The sequence below is a fragment of the Protopterus annectens genome, chromosome 2.part2, assembly GCF_019279795.1.
Source record: "Protopterus annectens isolate FY-2018-M chromosome 2.part2, PAN1.0, whole genome shotgun sequence".
In the NCBI taxonomy this organism is placed as follows: domain Eukaryota; kingdom Metazoa; phylum Chordata; order Ceratodontiformes; family Protopteridae; genus Protopterus; species Protopterus annectens.
Genome location: NC_056730.1, coordinates 231,717,357 through 231,741,426, shown reverse-complemented (window position 1 = coordinate 231,741,426; position 24,070 = coordinate 231,717,357).

Here is a 24,070-nt window from a genome sequence, read left to right as displayed (position 1 = left end):
GCGAGGAGGTGTGCAGCTGCAGTGGGCTGTGACCAAATGATTACCGGGTAGGGCCTGCTAGGGAACCATCACTAACCCTCAATGAACAGTTCCTGGCCAATCTGAGAGATCCAAACAGCTCCCAGAAGACTGCAGTACAGCATGTGCTGGATGAAGGAACAACAACTTCTGAGACAGCAAGCACATCCCAGGAAGAGCTTCCAGGTAAGCTTTGATAGCTCAACGACTGAATATTGTATAGTACAAGAACTGACATGACTAAGTTAATTCTGCATCACGTCTTTTTTTGCGGGGAATTGAAGATTGCTACAGTTATAAGGTTAGTTTAGAGATGTCAGCCATGTTATTGTTCAAAGTACTGTTAATGTATTACCCCCTGTGTTACTGTTAATTATGATGATGTCACCCTTACCTTTTGCTTAGCTTCTTTCAGAGCTGTCTGGAGTGCAGTGCAGTACGTCTTCTGCAGATGATAATCCAAATAGTTTTATGTCAGTAGTGCTGAGGGGTCTATATTACACCATCGGATGCTTAAAAAAGTGAACAATGATTAATCGACCCCATGTAAGCGAAAGCTTACAATGTCGAAACCTCAGAACAGCGATTTTTTTCCAAGGGAAAAAGATTGCTGTTCAAAAAAAATAAATAAATAACTTTAAAACATTACATAAAGATGGGGGCTTCTCCCCCACACCTCCCAACATAGAGGGCTGTGCCCCCCACACCCCCCTACTTAAGTGTACTAACTCTGAGATCACACTACTGTGCCAAAAATGGCAAAGTAACAGAAGCGGCCAAGCAAATTCTTTCCCAGGGAAAGAATTAGCTTAAAAGACACTTCGCTCATTCGATAGAATGTGTCTGTGATCACATAATAGGAACCTGTGCTGAGCAATTTAAAGAAAAAATTTTAGTTTGTGATATTGATCTCAGGTTCGTTCTGTGTATTGCTGTACTGTCAGTAATAGTAGTAGCACTGTTAGTTTGTTAGCATATATTGCACTGCAGTAGTGTAGGTATTAATTCATTCCTGTGTTTCTTGTTTTTATCACAGGTGATCATGAGAGTGGGAGAGTGGGCCCTGTGTCACCTGATGGCAGTGTATCTGGAGACTCTGATGATGATGATGATGATAGTGGCCAAACTTGAGGCACAGTCAGGGTGTGGAGAGGTTGAATCTGACACAGAGTTTGACATACAGCCATCCCCTGCATTTCCTTTGGACACAGCCAGTAGGCCTATGCCTACCCAGTCCACAGACCTCACAGATATTGGACAGCTGGAGCAGAAGGACATTGATCAGGGAAGTGTGGCTACTGCAGTTCCAATGCCTGTTGAGTATGTTCATAGCCAAGGTGTGGGTGAGGTACCACAAGGGGGATTGATAGGGGTGCTTGGAGGGGGCCTGCTGTCCCTCCTCAACCTGGTGCAGATGTCACTTCTTATGCCATTCAACATATGTTTAGGGAGATCATGGAGGTACAGGTACATTCATATAGGTGGTCCAGACAAATGATCAAGGGTATGGATGTGGCACAGTCTGACATGTGTGACTATCTCCGCTCTCTTGCCAATTCACTGTATTGGATGAATAACACAGTGGAAGGAGGGATGTTTGTGATGGTCTGAGGAGTCTCTATCATGGAATGAGCGGTGTCTGTGATGGAACATCTGCTGGGAGGGGAATGGTATCCTTATGGGCGTAGGTCTCCCACATCATCTACTGTCACCCAACATGTCTGTGATGGATCATGCTCTCATAGTGGCAGTAGTTCTACTATTCTGTTAGTGAGTCTGCTGTCTACACTGAGATGTGGTAGGCCATGGGGTAGTGGTCCTGTCCCTCCATGTGAAGGGACCTTATCCAGCAGACATTACTCATGTTCAGGTATCAGCACTGCATCTGACCGTGGGCATGGATGTGCCAGTGCAACTCCTGGCAGAGCCAGTTCTCTTAGTTTGGGATGACAACAATGAACTGTTGCCTCTACCTTGCATGGCTAACACTTGTCCAACAGACCAATTTCACCTGAAAGACCCCTACAGACATACACACACACACACACACACACACACACACACACACACACACACACACACACACACACACACACACACAAAACAGTTACTCAGTTTGTCTCAATGGCCATTTGTTGTTTTATCCCAATATCTGCCTTCTTCTCTTTCCTACTCACACACACACTCACTGACCTTCTGTGTCAGCCTAGGTTTCCTGAGCCCCCACAACACCCTGTGCAAGAGATGATAACTGTGTCATATCCCTGTTTTCTACCATTTGGATTCAGGAATACAAAAGCTGACTCTGATGCTCAGAGTGCATTGCTAATGTAGTGCATAGTATATCTGCATTTGTGTTGTTCAATTAGTCATTGTGCCTTTGACTTGTATTGGCCTTGGAAAGTCAGACAGTTGTTAGTATCAAAATTTCACAATGTTATAGTGAATGCTCTTGTACAGGTGTTGTGGTCAGAAACTGCAAGGTATATCATTACTTTCTATCTTCTCTCTTTAATGATCTTCCAGGACAACTGTATGGTGCACATCATAAGTCAAACCATCATATTCAGATCTTAGGATTGTATGACAGCACTGTAGTCAAACCTCATCAGAACAGTAATACAGTATAATGCTCTCTTTTTCATGTACCTCTACAGAAACATGCAACAGATGGGGACCGCAGGGCTTTCTCAGGAAGATAACACAAGGCCTACATACCATGCCGTGATGTATATGTATAGATTAAAAGCCATGTCTCTGTCATCTGTCTGGTATAGGATGAGGTGATGTCTGCCTGGCCTCCAGGCCAGTGTCTGACCATGCCCTGCTGGGATGACTGCATAATTGAACATCTGATGTAACTGATGACATCAGCGGTATCTGTTGAAAATATGGCAATAACAGTGTCCCACATGGTGCAGTAAAAGGTTTTGTGTAATGTCAAGCAGGAGCACACATATACACACACAGTTGACTGCAGGGAGAATAAAACCCTTACCTATCTAAGTACACAGACAACAGAAAACAGTACATAATGCAAGCACCACAGCACAAGACTGTTTTTCGCAAGACTGCAGCTGAATTTGTAGTACAGGACATCAGCAGCCCATGTCTGAAACATCAGCAGCCCATGTCTGAAGCAAGATATTGTCAGGCCTGCATAGGTTCATAGCTTCATAGGTTCATAAAAGGCTACTAACATAATGGCCCTAGGTTCATAGGTTCATAGGAGGTAATTAGATTAATGACACAAGGGCCTTGTCAAGCATATGCAAGTTGTACCATTGTTCCCCTATAGACCAAGATATGTAGTGCTTAGTTGCAAATCCATGATCAGCACTGGTTGACCCTGTCTAAGAGTGACATAGATGAAACCCTACAATTTCCCATCCAACCATTCCAGTTACATGTAAATAGGGTCATTGAGGAGCTCAGTTTCATGTGAATTGGAAGTTTGTTCCATAGGAGTGGCAATCTTTGTGAGAAATATCTGTCTCTTCAGCATGTCCTGTTGATGTCACAGGCTAGGTTAAGGACCCTAGATCGACTGATTCTGGTCACAAGTGATTTACAGAGGTGCAGCATGTCCATTAAGGAAGGGTCCAGACTGCACTGTATGTCACCCACAAGTCACCTCTCAGCAGTCTATACGATACAGAGTACAGTGGCATGGTCTTCAGTCTGTCCATGAAGGTAATGTGTTGGAAGTCCCTGGATTTTCTTAGTGAGATACCTCTGAGGTCTCTCCAGCTGCTGCAGATGTCTAGTGAGGTACATGCAAAAGGGAGCATTGTACTATATTATGGGTATGATGAGGGATGAGTACAGTGGAGTTATAACATACTTAGTCTTAGATGCTATGCCCTATTTATGAGGTGTGCAATTTAAGGGGCCTTCATTAGTACTGTGCACACATAATGATCAAGGATGAGGTTGCTATCAACCTGCTTTCCCAAATCTCTCACCATTGGGTTAGAACATAGGGGGTATTGTTAATAGTGTAATTTGTAGAGACTTATCCTTTGCTGAAAGGGATAATAGTGCATTATTTTGGGATAACTTTAAGTCTGCGGGTTTGGCAACAATCATTTATTTATGTAAACACATTTTGTAGTATGTTGACATCATTTGGGGATTCAATGATTGCACCTAGTTTGCAATTGCCAGTGAACTAGTTGAGCCAAAGGCCATCTTTTGTTCACCATATTTTCTGAGGAAATACATTCTAAACAGTGGAGGCCCAGCATAGACAATTGTGGGACACCATTGGTAACAGGTCTGTTGGTAGAGGTGGAATCCCCACATATGACTGTATGCACTCTGTTGGTGAGACAGTTGACTACCCATCTAATGACATATGGATTAAACCTCAGGTGGGTGAGTTCTGCAATGATGCCTCAGTGGGGAATTGTGTCAAAGCCCTTGACCAAGTCAAGATAGGCAGTTTGTACTGATATGCCTTCATCCAGGGCTTTGGTGACACTCTTGAAGAATTCCACTAGGTAAAACAGGCATGATCTTCCCTTGATGAAGATACACTGGGTCAGGTGAAGAGTTTGAAGGTCACCAATGTCATTGTTGATAAGGTCCAAGATGATCCTCCCCATGGCCTTACAGACAAGGGTGGTAAGGCTTATGGGTGTATAGTTTCCTGGGATGGCTGAGGACCCCCTCTGTGCAAGGGTATTATGGTTGCTGTTTTCCCCTCTGCCAGTACAAGCCAGTACTTAGACTGTGGTTGAAAAGAGTATCCAGTGGTTCTGTTAACTCTTGCTTTAGACTGTTTAGTAAGCAGCCTAGGATGTTATCCAGTCCCAGGTAAATATATCAACTTGCTAATCGAACAGTCTACATGCAACTTAGTGGCATAGAGTCTATGTTTTTGGCACTGATAAGTGCAGTTATGACCTGTTATTTGGAGATAATGGGTAGAAAACTGTTCACAGGTATGCTGTGGGGTATGATTGGTTGAGACACGGGTGTGAAGTTATTGCCAAACCTGTCTGCTAACAGGCTGATTATGTATGCAGGTTCAGTATGAGTGGTACCGTCCACTCTGAATTTGGTGCAAAGCCAGGCCTTCCCTTTTACATTACATACATAGCTAAATAATGCCATGTGATTATATTTAGTTACTGATGCTACTTTAGTTTCATAATTAGCTTTAGAGTACTTTACAAGATGTCTAATTAGCCTGTTCAAGCTATGGAGGGTGTTCTTCTGCTGAGACTGTTCCCTCTCATTTCAGGACATCAGTTTATTTCTCTTGTTGTGTAATCTATTCATGCTAGAAGTCCACCAGGGTAACTTGTTTTTCATGAGCAAGTTTTGATCCATTCTGGTACAGCTATGTCTATATACTTCTAAACCTGATTACACAGGGTATTTGTGTACACCTCTGTTTAGATGTCTTTACTGTCAATGGTGGCAGTAGATTTGAAACTAAAATACCATCACTTCAGAGGCTATAGTTAGCTACTATATAGTTAGCTACTGAGTGGGGTTAGTTAAGGTTGTTATATTGAACGTGACTCATTTATGATCAGACCTTGCCAGGAAGAGTCTCACACATGGGGTGGTGCAGCAATCTCCCATGTCGATGAGTACTAGGTCAAGGACATTTGTGCCCTTTGTGGAGGTGCAGATTAACTGTTCCAGAGTATTCATGTTTACAAAATGTAGGAACCTTAGGACGAGTGTGTTTAAGCTTATATATGTATCGCAGTCAGTGGAAGGAATGTTAAGGTTACCCAAGTCTAGGGTGTCTGGCTGTACTATGAGTCACTCAAGTAGGTTCAGGAAGGCACTGTGTGGTTTTCATGGTGCATGTTGGTGGACCTATAGCTAACAATGACATGGAGGGGGGGGGGCATTTCCTACAGTTAGTTGTACTTGGAGTAACTGTAGGGAGTTGTACTGCTTAACCAGTCTTGAGGTGTACTTGTTTTTTATGAAGATGGATACACCTCCTCTTTTGGTTCTTTCACATTCATTTTAAGCATGAATGTGGACAAGGTATTATAGCTTTTCATGGCCAGAGTACTGTCTGTGGCCCTAAACCATGTGTCTGTAACTGCAACAATGTCAACATCTTTTCAAGTAAGAAGTGCCTCCGTTGAGTGTAGTTTCTGATTTAGACTCCTAGCATTAAGCTGCATAACCTTGAGTTTGTCTTTTGAGGATATGTTTATGTCAGAAACTTTGTTCTTATGACATTGCCTAAAAAGTCACTATGGAGGAGGCAAGTACCTTAGCCAATAACCAAAAGACAAGAGTTGACAGCTGAAGACCATCCCTGGCAAAGCAACATGATCTGTTAACCATATCCTCCCAGCTTGACAACTACTGGATCCCCTGGAGTGACAGCAGTAGCTTAGCCAATTGTTGAAGTTGATAATTCTTTTGTTTGTATTGAGGCATCATCCTGGGCGAAGATAGAATGCTGCTTAAGGCTACGGGCATACCTCTCTGGGACACATAATCCCAGAAGTCAGTCATATCTCTCTTTGTATAGTGCAGTGAGGTACATCTCAAGTCATTTACTCCAACATGGAGTACAACAGATGTGTAACTGTGGTTGTTTTTGACAGATTTGAGTGCATGCTTGACATTACAGATCTTGGCACCTGACAGGCAGCTGAGCTGACCATGACTTACTCCTTGCACAACCTGGTGAGGGGGACATTTGTGTGTCTCACTATGGATTTGCCTATGACCATGACATTGTTTTTGAGGTCTTTTGCCTTAAGGGCTTAAGGGGTGAAACACTGATACAGTTGTTTTTATGTGTAGTGGGTTCCATTGGGACTGTCATGTGTGCAGACAATTTGCATTTATGAGGTCTCTGCTCTTTTGGTAAACTTCTAATGAGTACCTCTCTCTATGTGGGTCTATGTGTTCTGCACTTGGTTTGTTGAGGAGATGAGGTGTGTGTGCTGACAACCTGTTTGATACCTGGGTCGCTGTGACTTGAGAGAGAGAGCATTTATTCTAGATTCATTGTATACTTGCATCTCTCACATATTGTATTAGTCTGTTTTAGGAATACATGGTTATCACAATACATGAAGCAATAGAAACTTAGCTGTGTAAAAAACACAAGTATCCTTATTAAGCATATTTAAATGGTCATTGTTAGCAGAGCGACTTTGTGAGCAGCAACAATTGGTCCTGTCTATGAGGGACATAGGTGCAACCTCAGATGCTGTAATAAGCTTCCACTGTGTGTGAAACAGTGCTCCTCAATGCCACTTTTCAATCACAACCTTGACTACTGGTTGGATGATTGTACAGTCACCTCTGAGCTGGCACCTATGTCCCTCATGGACAGGGTTAGCTGGTGCTGCTCATAAACGCATTCTGCTAAAAAACAGCCATTACAACTATTCTCAATAAGGGTACTTGTGTTTTTACACAGCTAGGCTTCTACACACCCTAGTGCTATTAGGCTAGTAGCCTCATATGAACCTATGAAGCTATGTGTCTATGCAGGCCTGACAATATGTTGAACCCCACATGTCCTGCTGATGCCATCTAATATAAGTTCACCTGCACTCCTGTATAAATCAGACTTGAAATGTGGTGCTTGCATTAAGTACTGTGTTCTGTTGTCTGTGTAGTTAGACAGGTAGGGGTTCTCTTCTCACTGTAGTCCACTGGATGGTTAGGGTGTGTGTATGTATGCCTACACAGAGCAGATATGTGTATCCTAGAGTTATTTCTCCACTGTCAAGCAATGACAGTATTTTGATACTTGCACATGACTATACATCTGTTTCATACAGACCTCCCAACCTCGTGTCTCCCACATGGCCTGCTGATGTCATCTACTATAAGTTTACCTGCGTAAAAATCAGACTTAAGCTGTGGCACTTGCATTATGGACTGTGGTCTGCAGTCTGTGAACTTTGATAAGTATGTGTTTAGTTCTCATTGCAGACAACTCTGTGTGTGTGTGTCTAGACAGCAGATCAGATGTATGTATCCTATAGTTACTTCTCCACTGCCATGCAATGACAGCATTTTGATACTTGTTCATGCCTACACATCCATTTCATACAAGCCTCCCAACTCTTTGTTTCCCACATGACCTGCTGATGTCATAAGTTCACCTGCATTCATATGCAAATTGGACTTGAGCTGCCATGCTTGCATTAAGTGCTGTGTTCTGTAGTCTGTGTACTTGAGCTGTGGCGCTTGCATAATGTACGGTGTTCTGGTGTCTATGTAGTTAGATTCATAGGGGTTTTAGTCTTACTGCAGCCAACTGTGTGTGTGTGTGTGTGTGTGTGTGTGTGTGTGTGTGTGTGTGTGTGTGTGTGTGTGTGTGTGTTTCTGTGTGTGCGTGTGTGTGTGTGTTTGTGCTCTTATTTGACATTATAGCAAGCTTTTTATACCAGCATGTTGAACACTGTTATTACCATATTCTCCCCACAAGACACTACTGATGTCATCAGCTATAAAGTGTTGTCTGACGCACTCCAAGTCAGATTTCAGCTAAAACTAGGGGTTCTAGTCACAACCCAATCAACTGGGTTTGGGTGGTGTTTGTGATCTTACTTGACATTACAGACAGCCTTTTACACCAACATGTGGGACACTGTCATCTTGTCCTCAACACTCACTGCTGATGTCATCAGCTATATTACATATTTGTATATGCAGTACTCCCACCAGGGCAGGGTAAGAGACTAGTCTGGGGGGCCACGCAGAAGTCAGATCATTCTATACAATAAAGTTTACAGTGACATGGCTTTTAATCTATCTGCATACATCATGGCATGGTGTGTAGGCTCTGTGTTATCTTGCTGAAAAAGCCCTGTGGTCTCTCTAGCTGCTACATATAAAAAAGAGCATTATACTCTATTAGTGTTATAATGAGGTTTGACTACAGTGCTGTCATACAATCCTTCTTCTTCTTCTTCTTTCAACTGCTCCAATTAGGGGTCACCACAGCAGATCAACTGTTTCCATTTCTTCCTGTCCTCTGCATCTTGCTCTGTCACACCAACAGCCTGCATTTCCTCTTTTACCACATCCATAAACCTTATCTTAGGCCTTCCTCTTTTCTTGTTACCTGGCAGCTTCATCCTTAGCATCTTTTTCCCAATATACTCTGCATCCCTCCTTAGCACATGTCCAAACCAACGTAATCTTGCCTCTCTGGCTTTGTCTCCAAACCTTGATATATGCTGTCATACAATCCTAAGATGTCAATATGATGGTATGACTTATGATGTGCACAACATAGGCTTTCAATAGCAGTGAGGACACTTGGTGGTCTATGTTCAGATTGTTATCTAAATGCGTTTCCAGTGCTTGCATCACTGGGTTTCTGCATAGCAGGACTGCTGTCAATGCTGTGATTAACATGGAACTCCACTTTTCAGACAGACAACATTATAAACACACATTTTGCATTTATTTGTAGATCATATGCCTTTGTCACCATTCAGTTGTGTGTGTTAGCTCCTCCTGTACTATGTTATCACTATTGGGGGATTTGATTATTGCTCACAATATGCAAGAACTGGCAAACTTGCTAAGCCAAAGGCCATATACTTTAGTCTGAACTGTCGAGAAAAACAGTTCATATAGTGAAAGGCCAAGCACAGATCCCTGGGGTTTCCCAGTGGTAACAGCTCTACTGGTACAGGTTGATTCAACAACTATCAAATGATGTGTTCTGCATGTGAGCCAATTGTTTACCCATCACCTGACATAAGGTGTAATCCCCAGCTTGGGGGGGGGGGTGTTCATAATGATACCTGCATGTGTGATTGTGTCAAAACCCTAAGTAAAATCAAAAAAGGCATTATGCACTGTCTTACCTTATTCCGGGCCTATCACATGGAAACATTGTGCTGTGACAACATCACAGATCACCTGTTGTGACCCAGCACATGCTCCTTCCTGATATGGTGGAATGCATAGTTTAATACACCCTCCACATAGTCTATGTTCACAGACAAAGGTATACATCAATATCCATCTATCTGAGTTTGGGGGACAGCACCTGATGTGTGCATGTGCAGATACATCCTGGTTCTCCTCGACTGTGAGGTGGATCAACATGTCATCATGGACCCCCTCTGCACATACACTAGTAATATTCCAGGTGTGTGCAACAGACCTGTGTGAGTTGTTACTGCTACATCAGGTGGATTACATTTGATAGATGTCCTCAAAGTGTGGAACTTGAACTGGTGAAGGCATTTGACAAAAAGTCACAGAGAGATATTCAATCAATACTGTCACATGTGGCCATAAACAGCTACATCACCAAATGGTTAGACCAGTGTATGACGTACATGGCATTTCACTATGTTAAAAAGTGCGATGTGACATATATCTCAGATCCAGTGATCAGTTCAGTACATCAGGGGTGTCTGCTAGGCCCAAGTCTGCCCCTTAGTTATGTGATGGACATTACAGATGACATACACATGCTGTCCCCAAATAGCTGTCTGAAGGACTACAGCTTGCAGGCAATCATTGACTCCAACTATGATATTAATATAATACACATAGTATCAACACATACCAGAGAATGCTGCCACAGCCATGACAGCACCTACATTGTGAAACACATGGAAGGATGCAGTGTCTCAAGAAACAGACACACCACTCAAGTATAATGTCAATATCACACCCTATAATCAGACCAATAGGTATGTGACCAGTGTCATGGGGTAGAGGGTAAGTGTTACATCCACAAGCAAGTGTTCACAGTGCTGACCACTCTCTTGACTGTAACACAAGTACTGGGTATATGAAGGACATGACATCAGAGGACATACTAACATCACTGTTCCCAGCATTCATCACAACAATAACTGAGTGCACTGCACCCTTCTCCATGTACCTCTCTACACATGTTCCACTGAAGTATACCACCTTTATCACAGTGCGCTGTCATACAACTTATTGTCCATACCTAGGTACTCTTTCTGGGAATATACATGACTGTCTTATGGTGAAGAACACCAATCAAGTTGTTACACCAGATGCATGTGTGCTACCTGTTCACCTTAGGCCTATACTGCATATATAGATGTTTGACAACATTAATGGCATGTATATCATTTGTGACAGTGTGAATTGTACCATACATATATGCCATGCACATAAGGGAACTAGCCTGTCCTTTCAGCTCCTGCAGATATTACAGTACCAGGACAGTTTGTGTAGTTACCCTCATTGAGTGTCGATGTATCATGCTAGTTGTCCAGGTGTGTGTGTGTGGTGTGTGTGTGTGTATGTGTGCGTGTGTGTGTGTATGTGTGTGTGTGTGTGTGTGTGTGTGTGTGTGTGTGTGTGTGTGTGTGTGTGTGTGTGTGTGTGTGTGTGTATGTATGTATGTTCATCTGTTATCACTCCACATCACATATGTTATGTCAGAGGCATGGGATTAGTGGTGGTATTACAGGATCATAGGATCACAAGAAGTTACTAGACTATTGGCCATGAGGTCCTTACAAGCTTAGCCAAGAATTTAGCCCATGTTGCAAAAAGTTCAGATAGTGTCCACGATTGTGGTTGGTTCTTGTAATGATTGCCATGATCCTTTACCTGTCACCACCATGCTGGAGATCTCTCCTTGGAGTACACTCATATTCAGGTATATCGGTTTGCAGAGCTTCCAATATGTACCCTCCCTTAATTGTATTCAGATCCCTGATAGATGTCTTCTGAATTATTAATGTAAGGGTGCTTATCTCACACACACATCCTGCCCATTGTTGTGTCACCTTGTGTGACAGTCACAGACAACATATTTTCACTGTACAGTCCATACTGTACCATACAGATATGTATTTGGTGTTGCTGCTATAACCATCTTCCATTGACATGCCCTCCTCTGCTGTAAATGTGGGAGTTTCACCTGTACTCTTTCCCTGTGTTCATTTCTACAATTCATCTGTGTTTCCCTATTCAATACACACACTTCCCCTGAGTGATTATTTAGGTTCATAGGTTCATAGGTTCATACTAGGCTATCTGCCCGAGGGCATTTACAAGCCTAGCCCATAGTTTTGTGGCTTACGCCACCCCTTTAGTATGGGGAACTATACCCATTATTTTGCTGTGCCTCTGTTGAGCAGTGACACTGAGGTAATCCCTGGGGTATATCTCCGATCTCCCATCCATTGGTCAAGATTTCTCTTGAACAAGGCCAGCGAGGTGCTCTGCCTCACATATACCGGGATTTTATTCCACAGCATAGGGAGTCTTTGGGTGATGAATCTATCCCTCCAGCATGTCCTATTAATAGCCGTGTCGAGGTTTAAGTCTCCGCCCTTGTGGCTCTGACGGATCTAGATTTTTGAGGTGAAGCATATTCATCAAATCTGGGTTTGACATGGCCTTGTATGTTAGGCAAAGGTCACCTCTGAGCAAGCGGTGGCGACTGAATAGAGCTGGAGTTCTTTCAGTCGGGCAGCATAGGACAGATGTTTGAGACCCTTTATCCTTTTGGTGAGGAACTTTGTGGCCTCTCCAGCTGCTGCAAGTGTCGGGTCAGATACATTCGAATGGGGCATTGTACTCAATCATTGGTCTGATGAGTGATGAGTATAGGGAGACTATGACCTCCCTTGATCTAGATGAGAATCCCTTCATGATAAGGTGGGCAATGTAGAAGGTCTTCCTAACTACTTTAGCTACATGGGTGTCGAATGACAGACTACTATCAACCTGGGTCCCCAGGTCCCTGATAACTTCTTCTGTGCTCAGTGGATTGCCACCTATTTGGTAGCTAGGGGTAACCTTGTTTTTCCCGAAGGGTATGACTATGCATTTTTGGCATTTAACTTTAGGCCATGGCTCTGGCACCAGTTATCCATTTCTGTGAGACCCTTCTGAAGGATATCTGTGTCAGATGTGTTTTCTACTATGGCGCCCAGTTTGCAGTCATCTGCAAACTTTGTCAGCCATAACCCTCCTGTGTTTGCTTGTACTTCGGAAAAGTAGATGCCAAACAAGAGTGGGCCCAGGACTGAGCCCTGTGGTACACCACTTGTGACAGGCTTTGAGTCTGACATGGCGCCAGCAACTCTGACCCTGTGGGTTCTGTCACTCAGCCAGTTTGCAGCCCATCTTGTGATGTATGGGTTAACATTTAAACTGATGAGTTTTTCAATGATACCTGAGTGGGGTATTGTATCGAAGGCCTTTGCCAGATCGAGGTAGGCTGTATGGACTGCCTTTCCCTCATCAATGGCTTTGGTGACTGTTTCGAAAAAGTCAACCAAGTTTAGAAGGCATGATCTGCCTTTGACAAAGCCAAACTGGGATGGATCCAAAGTCTGCAAATTCCCTATGTCTTTATTTATGAGGTCCATTATGATCCTCTCCATGGCTTTGCAGATAAGGCTTGTCAAGCTAATGGGCCGGTAATTTCCAGGGTCGGTGGAGGCACCGCCTTTGTGAAGTGGGACCACAGTTGCAGTGCGCCACTCCCTGGGTACGTATCCAGAGGTAAGACTATGATTAAACAGCTGTCCTAGCTGTGGGTTTAATTCCTCGTTGAGTTCGTGGAGCACACATCCGGGGACACCATCAGGTCCCATGGATGCTGCGTTTTTTGCTTTGGAGAGAGCAGTTCTCACTTGGGCGTTGGAGATGTTTGGGGGGCTGCAATCGCTTGGTATAAATATCTCTTCTTTTGGGGGGGGTGTTCATGGCAATCCCATGTCCTGTTACAGATTATTATCACAGCTTCAATACAGAATGCCAGAAATGGGATATCGAAATATCTGCACTGTAGGTACACTGCCCTGTACTGTGTTTTGGACCATATACTTTACATTTATACCTCTGAATTGTCCAGATATTCCTAGAATGTCCAGATGTTCTCCTCATCAAATATGCATCTTTCTGCCATATCACTGGGATGATCTCTGGACTGCTGTGGCTCAATATTACAGACATCTGGGTGCATACCTTTCAACTGTCCTGAATTGTGCAGAATGTCCATTGTTCTCTCATATTTGTGATCTTTTCCTCGTAACATGTTGTTTTCCTGACAAATTATTGGCATGTTATTGCAAAGTGCAGGCAGTAACTGATGACTGACATTTGAGTTTCAAACATCATGCTCTTCAGAAGGTTTATGCTAATGTACATCCTATATATTCTATCAACTTCATACATTTGGACATGGAATATTAACAATATGTCCATATCTGTGGCCCTTTGTCTCCCCATTTCTATGGTGTTGCCCACATTTATTGCTGTAAGAGGTTGAGAGTGTTTCATTCTAACACATCTATGTCAAACATGTCTCTATTACTGGTTATTTGTCCTATCATTAAGCTGGCCTCTGTGCAGATATGTTTCACTAACAGAATGACAGCTATTTGTACAGCCATACCTCTCAATTGTTTAGATTAGTTTCAGGACGTCCAAATTTTACCTCATATTTTTGGTCTGTTTCTCATACAGTTGTGGTTTTCTGGCAAATCAATGGTAAATTATTGAGGGTTGAAGTCAGAAAATAGTGACAGACATTTAAGTCTCAGACTTTATACCATACATCTCAACTGTCCAGATGTTCGCAGAATGTCCAGATTTTTGGCTCATATTTTTGGTTTGTTCCTCATAGCATTTGTGGTTTTCTAGCAAATCAATGGGATGATCTGAGGATTGAAGTCACTAAATAATGATATTCATTTGAGTTTCAGACTTCAAATCCTTCAGAAAATGTATATTAAAACAAATTCTGTTACTCTTGCAACTTTCTGTTTATAAGAGCAATATTTAAAATATGTTCTTATTTTTGTACCTTTGCATTAAGCGGTTGAGAGGTATGCTCCATACCCTTCAGAAAATTCATGCAAATGCAAAACCTGTCATTCTATCAAATTTCTAAGTTTGTAAGAGCAATATTTAATGTATATCCCTAGTTTTCATCCTTTGTCCTCATGTTATTTATGGCTTCTTCCCACATTACTTGCTCTAAGAGTTTGAGAAGTTTTTGTACAGCACTGGTGATCATTGTTGCATTCTGTGCAAATCCAAGGACCATATGTGCTCTCTGTTGCACGGAATTGATATCCATGTTTGCTTACAAAGTCCCGTGGCCAGAAATACTGTTGTGAGCTGCAAAGCAAAGCTTATGAGCACTGTGCCTCATTAAAATGCACTGCACACTGTTGCTTGCTGAGCACCATCATGGTAACATGTAAACTCCATGTATGTTATTTGTGAAGCCTACTTGGAGTTTATTGAATCCGCATGCAGAATTATTTTAGATAGCTTTGGTGTTTTCAATTTTGAATGCTTTTTATAAGCAAGTAGAGTAATGTTTTCTTTTAAACTGTTATAAATAGAAAACATGAACTGATATTCAACTTGTTCCAGTTTCTGAAAATAAATTAAAGTAGTATTACATATGCATGTTGCATCATACAAAATGCATCCAAGTGAGGAATGTAGATGTCTTTAGGAGACAGTATAAAAATCCGATATTTTTGGTTTTAGGCTGACAGACTTTCTCATCATTATCTGCTGGATTGATTGTTTAAGGTCTGACTACTAGGTCATCACCCCTCTGCATTGCCATACATTCTGGTAATATTCTGCTTACTTGTCAAGGCAACGCCAACAATTAAGTAAGAATTTCACATTTAATTTGTACAATAAGACAGGATGATGTTGCTTCTTACAGTAGACCTTAAATAACGTGCTGCCCATTATTGGGATTTTTAACTATTTCCTATAAATATTAACTGTCTGAAATTCTACCTAGGCATTTTCTGCTGTCTCCAAGCCCATCTTATCCCTCCATGAGAATAGTTGGCTGCCACTCTTCTGTTCCTGATATGTTTTTAAGCTCAGATGTCAGTGGGTTAAAACACTGCAACAGTATAAAGCATATATATCTTTTGTTTTGTTTCTGCCTCTCCATAAAGAAATAATTTCAGCCTGCTTTATGTCTCTCAGCGTTCTTCCTTTCCTGCATTACTTTTTTAAAGAATAAAATTATCTTTAGTCAGATGCTTTTCTAACATTATATTTTGAATATCAAAAATGCTGCCTTGATTTTTCAAGGATATATTGAGTAGTGTGTCGTAATCAGTGAAATGCAGATTTAACTCAAGATGATACTTCTTTATTTCTTACAACCTGATCTCTTAAGACAGTGCCTTTCAACAGTATGACTAGGTATCTAACAAAAAGAATCTATAAACCCCAAAACCATTGTGTCATCTACAGTATGGCCAAAGCAATTCCCTTTTAGGTTCCTGATGTACCTCCCAAGCTACCAGCAATGTTCTTTTGTGTTTCAGTCAATTGCCTTGCAAAGGAATCCTCCTGTCCCTTTTCCATTGCCACCCACCAAACAGTCTGGAGTTTTCTTAACTTTATACGACTTACTATCTACTTCAGAGCACAAGCAATGCTTTACATCTGCAAGTTTGGTAGACATCTTCATCCTCCTCACCCCCACACCATAACCGGCAGCTTTTGTGCCAGTCTAGACCTTTGTCCTGTGTGTGATGTAGTTTACCAGACAGCCAGAAAATGATCAGCACAGGAAAGTACATTATTCTCTGTAATACTGTACATATTCCCATCAGTTCGACCTAACACAGGCTATGGCACCTTTGTAAAAAAGATTGTATTTTCTGTAGAATCTGTAAGAATATATTCTTGCTTTTACAGTCCTAATTATTTTGATGAAGCACTATGAAATACCTTTCTCCATGTCAAGAAAAATAATGTGCATGATCCTGCATTCATGCTTGTACAACTTCCAGTAGAATCTGTATATGATGTTACACTTTGACTGATTTCAGAAACTCCACCTGGTCTGCTTAAATGGTCTTTACAACTCCCTCTCCCTTTTTAATCTAGCTGCAAGCACCTTATGATGTGATTTAACATCCACTGAGAACAGAAATATTGAGCAGCAGATAACTGTCTGTTTCAGATTTACCCTGGTTTGGAAGGATCACTATAAAAGCTTCTATCATAGCTCACAGACATACACATTCCTTTAGCAATATATTCAGAATTCATGCTACCAGATACCTAAGGTTATCTTAGAAATGTTTGTAAAAATTATTCATGAGGTTAGCCTCTCCAGAGACTGCTTCACTTTTTAAGGCTCTGATTGCTTTACTTGTCCCTACAAGGATATTTTTTTTTTTCTTCCATCAGGTTAAAACATGTATTGGTAACAAACTCTATCAGGGAAACCAATATTTATTTTTGCAATGACACAAATATAGTATTTAATCCTGTCTACATTTTAACTGCTATACCATAAAAAAGTGTAAATGGACCTCATCCTTTCCATTTTGGTACAGATAACTTTTACCTAAAATAAAGAGTGCTATTTACCATCCATGCCTTTTCAAGTAGGCCATTCTGTCTCTCCAACCCTACTGTACTGAGCCCAGCAAAGTGTTTCCAAAGACATCCAGTGCCATCCAGACAAAGATAAGCTACTGAAAATGTATATTGATCTTGCTCTTCATTCTTTAAGTGTTTACTATTATATTTATTCCATTTTCTTGAATTCAATCTGCATTTTTTGGAGAAAAATACATCCTTTTTAAGTGTTTTTTTTAAACTGTTTGGTCTTCTAATCACTTTGCTGAAGGGTGGTCTAGCTAAAGAATTTATTTATTTATTTATTTTTTTTTGCATCGCACTTGAGAGTTATTTTTGCTGTGTTCTTTGGTTAAGAAGTCTACAATGATTTGTGTTATGGCAGATGGTGCTTGTCTGGTCTCTCTCAGTTAGGAAGCACTCCAGAAGAGCGCAACATGTAGCTGTTTATTGGCCAGAGATCATAGGAGTTAGATCAGTCTTTTTCTGTTTGATAGAGCTACTCACCACATAGCAGCAGTTTGCAGTGCCCTGTCGAGATGCAAACACTTAGACAATAAAATTATCTATAAAATTACTATTTAGTATTAGGACTGCAACCTGCAACTTAGTGAGGCATTATGCACACTTAAGCTTGGAGCAGCTAGCTTGCACACCAAACAGTATTAGTACCATATCTTAGCACTCTCAAAATAAAACCCTAACCCTATAAACCACCCCAGGAGATATTTGTAATATCCAGTTCTTAAATTGTAATAGCCTTCCCTAATACAGGTCCAATGAACAAGGTTATGTAATTTCCCAATGTCTCACTGGCCAGCTTAGTAAATATGAGGAATGTCTCAGTGACCAGCTTGGTAGATATGGGAATCCTGAGACAATGTAGCAACTGTCTCATGTTCACAGACAACCATTTAATTAAAAACAACACACAGTATGTGAGAACTGTACATACATAACTTCCTTGGATTCAAAAATCTCATTTACAAACAAGGTTGTCAAGAGCGCACACACCACAGCCACCACACATAATGTTCACCAAACACATAGACAATCTTGTGCCAAGGCACTAAAATACAACTTTTCCAGATCTTGAAGACCTCCTAAACCTAAAAACAAAAATGCCTATCCTCAGCAGTTTCTAAAGCACACAGCAAAAGCAACACCATCACCATACATAGGCCACCACTCATTCCACTGCCAAGAATGTAGACCTAAGGCTAACAAACACTTTCCCAGGACTTTTGCCATATGGGACTCCACTGTACAGCATACAGAGGTCCCACTTAACAGACTGGACAAGGAGAAGATAATGGTTAGCTCCTTATCTTGAGCCAGGATCTGCCATGTTACATTTGCATTCTGATCATTGCAACACAGGCACCAATATGATTTTATCATAGCCCACATGGGTGTAAATGACCTGAGACATACTTCACTAGACTACACGAAGGCAGTCATTATGGATCTCTTTGAATATGTGTTACAAACAGGTATGTGTCCTGCATTAAGCAGTATTCTATTTTCTCCATGGATGATGCTGAGGTATGACAAATGGCTGATTTTAACATTTGGCTCAACTTCTGGTTTCATCCCAGGAGAATTCATTATCTGTAAGTAGTGGAGGACATGGTTAACTGACCATGTTGCTTTGCTAGGATGGCCTGCACCCATGCTCCTGGGCTTCTGGATATTGGCTAAAACTTTATCTACCCCCTCAGAGACATTTTTAGGCAATGCCAAAATGACAGACTTACTTACACAGCAAATAAAACCAAAAAGAACTTAAAGGCATTACTGCTCAATGCTAGGAGTCTTAACAAGAAACTCCACACCCTACAGTCTCTCATCACTTGGAGAATATAGACAACTGTGTTGTTATCAAGTTTGGTTTAAAGCCACATAAGGTATTTCAGCAGTGCAAGGCTTCAGTGCTTTCTACACATTTGGACCATCAGCAGAACAGACAAGGACTTAAGGTGCAGGTGTCCTGATCTAGATTAGCAACAAAAATATTTCTAGGCAGGTTAAACAGGATGATGTCCTGGAGTTCATCTATGTGCAAATAAACATAGATAAAGTCCCCTAATATATCCAAGCAAGCTATAGGTCACCCTCTATGCCATGTGAATCACATAACTCATACCAAGACATATTGGAGGCACTCAGCATTCAACCAAATACCATACTCATGGGAGACTTAAACTACCCCTCTGTAGACTGAGAAACATACATTACTTCCAACTTACAGACACAACATTTCCTGGAGTTTATTAACACAAATACCCTTGACCAGATAGAGTGTGCTCCAGACTGAGGTTCAAATATAAAGGACCTAGTACTCATCAATATGAGAGAAAGAGAGACAGAATGATACACCCCCATCCCATCCCCATGTTATGTCCTCATTGGTGAGTTCAGACTACAAAATTGTCTCCAAATAAAAATAAGAATCAACTTGGAAAACCCAGCTAAACTTGTAACAGGCAGGAACTATTTTAAAGTAAAGTACATCCTTATTAAGTGACAATTTGTAAAAATGTGTTGCCTCCAAATATCAAGTTCGCAACAATCTATATGGAACTGTTCACAGAACCCCTGTACAACCATCTAAATGGCTACATACAGGCTGTTGTACCAAGCAGAAGTAAACCCTTAACAAACACCAAAGGCAAACCAAACTGATGGAATCCTAACCTTAACAGATTATATAACAAAAGGAAAAAAGTCATGGCCAAAATCAACAATAGCAACTCTCATAATGATAACAGTTCACTGATTAAACTAAATAAGAAACTAAGTGGTTTAATTAACTACTTCAATGAAAATTATGAGGTCAGGATAGCCTCTCATGCTAAAGACAACCACAAGGACTTCTACAGCTATGTCTGAAACCTGACAGGTAACACACAATAGTGTGCCGAACTAGTGGTAAATAGTACCACCTTCACTGAGCAGAGTGACATAGCAAATCTGCTGGTTGACAAATTAATTTCTAACTTTATCTACTGTTGCCAACCTGCCCTCCTCTGTAAAATGCCTCCTGGCAGGCAGAACCATCGAACTATCAGCATGGAGTAGGTTCTGGTAATACTCACTATGGCCAAAAATGCTGCCTCAGTGGGTCCTGACAATATCCCAAATTGCCTCCTGAATAGTCCAAACATGACCTATCAGGACCAGTTGAAGTACTTTGCAATTACAGCCTCAAAACAAGATAGAGTTAATGTGAATGGAGGACTGCAACACCTATCCCTCTCCACAAGGGTGGGCCATCAACTGACCATGGAAACTACAGACCATCATTCGGACTAGTCTAATAGGCAAAGCCATGGAATGAATGATCATAAAGATGATCAACAAAGACATTGGCAATATACAGACACTGGACCCATCCCAGTTTGGTTTTGTCTAGGGAAGGTCTTGTCTACTTACCTAGCATACCACCTACCTTGACCTGGCAAAGGCACTCGATAAATATCCTACTCAGGTATCATTGATAAACTCACTGAGCTAGGCATAAATCCCTATGTAGCTCACTGGATGGCCAGATGGCTCACAGATAGGACCCAAGAAGTCAAGATTGGTAAGATCACCTCCACCAACAGACCAGTCCCAACACCTCAGGGCTCCATGTTAGGATCACTGTTGTTTGGCATCTACTTCTTGGAAGTCAAGGCTACTGTGAAGGGCCTCTGGCTCACCAAGATTGCATTTGACTATAAATTGGGAGCCATCATAGATTCCCACCATGACACTAACATCCTGCAAGATGGTCTAACAAAGACTAATAACTGGTGACAAAGCCATGAATTAAAACACAATGCCAAGAAGTACATTACAGTGCATTTTGGGAAAACATCCATCCAGGTTAATTATTCCATCAATAAAAACTCCTAAGAGTTAACCTGGTAGTTAGGGATCTGGGAACCACAGAGAAAGTTATCCCCTAGGATTCCACCTATGTCCCTGCTGGACAGTGGCATAGGGTGATGACTTGTTGGAACATGGGCTAAATTCTTGGCTAGGCTAGTAATGGCCTCAAGACCAATAGCTTAGTAACTTCCTATGATTCTATGACAGTTGTATTTTCAACATTTAGTGCTGTCGAAAGTGCTGACTAAAGTGAATTGCCAACTGTGTCATTTGCACTGCTGATGGTTATGTCTTTGCACATGCAAACTTAAGTTTTGAGTTTTTGCCTTGGGAAGTGAACCGTTATTCAGTAATAGTGACTACTGAAAGTCACTGATGTGCAATGTCAAGCATAATGGAAAGGATGAACCTCCCACCCAAAAGTCATGAATCAGTGTGATGATTTCCCAACTTAGCTGCCTTAAAGAAATAAATGCTAACAATAAGAATTCCTACATTCACAGAGACATCATACTCTCTAGATATGAACCCTGAAATCATGGCATTACCATGAAACATTGACATGAGTAACAGTGTTTGCCACCTCAACACTGACGCAGTAATATATTGAAATTGGAGCACTTGCACTCAGCTTTGTACTTCTGACATTCACAGTATGATATTCATGATATCCTACAGTTATCATTTTTTTTTGTCAAAGTACAAGTCTTGCTGAATGTGATCCTTGCAGAAGTTATAATAGTGAAGTATATGAAAGTACAACTAAACAAATATCTGCAAGATACGATTATGTTATTTACTTTTGGGTGAATTACTCCAATGTAATCTGTTTGTACCATGACTGCATTACAATTTACAATGAATTAGTCTTTATTTTCTATATGTATTTGACATGACTGACAGCCAGTTTGTCATCACAGGCACATTATCTTCGTACAAAATTTTTATAAAGGGTGTATCAAGGTTCCTTCCTAAGTCAATAAATGTGCATGAAACCTACTCAGTAAGACTATTCTTTGTGACACACCCTCTATAAGTGTACTCCTTATTAGCAGGATTGGTTAACAAACTGTAAATGAGTGTCACTGACAAGGTGCTATCTAACCACTCACTCTTGTACTGCTCAGGCAGGTGCATGGCATTGAGTGGATCCTAACAACATGTTTACCTGCCAAGCACCTTGAGAAGATTGAGTGATTCAGGGATAATAATGAACTGACACATGATTTACATATTGAATGTGTGTGGACGGGTTAATCTATACTATATAAACAGAACCTGATGCGATGGAAGTTACATCTTGCTAAGGAAGACCGTGGTTTCTTAAGTGCTGCCAGATAAAACAATTGTTACTGCAGTGCACCATTACCTCCATTTCATGGGTTTCTGGCAACATTCTGAGGATGTTAACACATCTAACTTATGAAGCATATGTAGGCTATAACTACATTAAGAAATTGTTCTCTGCTAATGCTGTTCTAGATCTGTGACATCAAATGTCATTCCATTATGTAGCTGTTATTGCTGTTGGGGGATATGGAGATTGTACAGGTCTTGCATTGATCTTATTTATACATTTTATTAATGTTTTAAATACTAATGCCTGCATAATGAGGTTTCTTTCCATTCTTTCTGCCTAGTATTAAATCAGCTTGTCCTCCCCTAGCCCCTGTTGTGTTATGTGAGTTGTGTCTGATTCATTCCATTTTTACTTTATTCAGGAATATGGCACCTAACCAACAAAAAAGTTGTGAATCCCATACAAACCACCATTCTCATGGTTAGAATGACATCATTGCCCAGGCCCTCCACCTCGGTGAGACATGGACTGTAGATCCTAGTCTAGCTGACAAAACCTTCATTGATTGTATTTGGCAGTAAGTTGCTGATGATGGCCAAAGGTGTGTCTACAAGAGTATCAGACATTGGGCCAATAATATGATCAGGAATGCTATCAATAGATCAAAGGCTGTTGCAAGAGAATGATGAGTTACTTAGAGTGGCCCTGCTACAGAACAACCAGTCACTGGGTGGAGGAGTTCCTGTCAACTGAAAGGGATCCAGGCAACTCAAAGCATTTACCCAATGCTGTAATGGATGTGAAGGCAGAGGTAGAAGATTCTCAACTAGTTATGCTCTAGGTATGCAATCTATATACACACTGATATTATATATCTATATATATATATATAATCTCTCTCTGTATGTATATGTATATATATATATATATATATATATATATATATATATATAGGTTCATAGGTTCATAGGTAGGTACTAGGCTATCGGCCCAAGGGCCTATGTAAGCCTAGCCAACAAGGTTTCCTGGCTTACGCCACCCAAGAAAGTTATTTTCCTGTGCCACTGTCGAGCAGAGACACAGAAGTGAACCACGGGGTGTATTTTCTATTTTCCATCCAGTCATCAAGATTTTTCTTGAAGAGTGCTAATGAAGAACTTTGCTTGACATAGATGGATAGCCTGTTCCAGAGTATAGGAAGTCTCTGGGACAGGAATCTATCCCTCCAGCATGTCGTGTTTATTGTGGTGACAAGGTTTAGGTCCCTAGAGCATGTAGCTCGGAGGGATTGGGATTTCTTTAGGTGTAGCATGTGCAACAGCTCTGGGTTTGACATAGCTTTATATGTTAGGCAGAGATCACCTCGGAGTAGGCGATATGCTACGGAGTAAAGCTGGAGTTTTTTGAGGCGGTCAGTGTAGGGCATTTGTTTGAGGCCAGTAATCATCTTTGTGAGGTACTTCTGTGGCCTTTCCAGCTGCTGCAGTTGTCTAGTGGGGTACATTCCAAAAGGGGCGTTGTTCTCTATAATGGGTC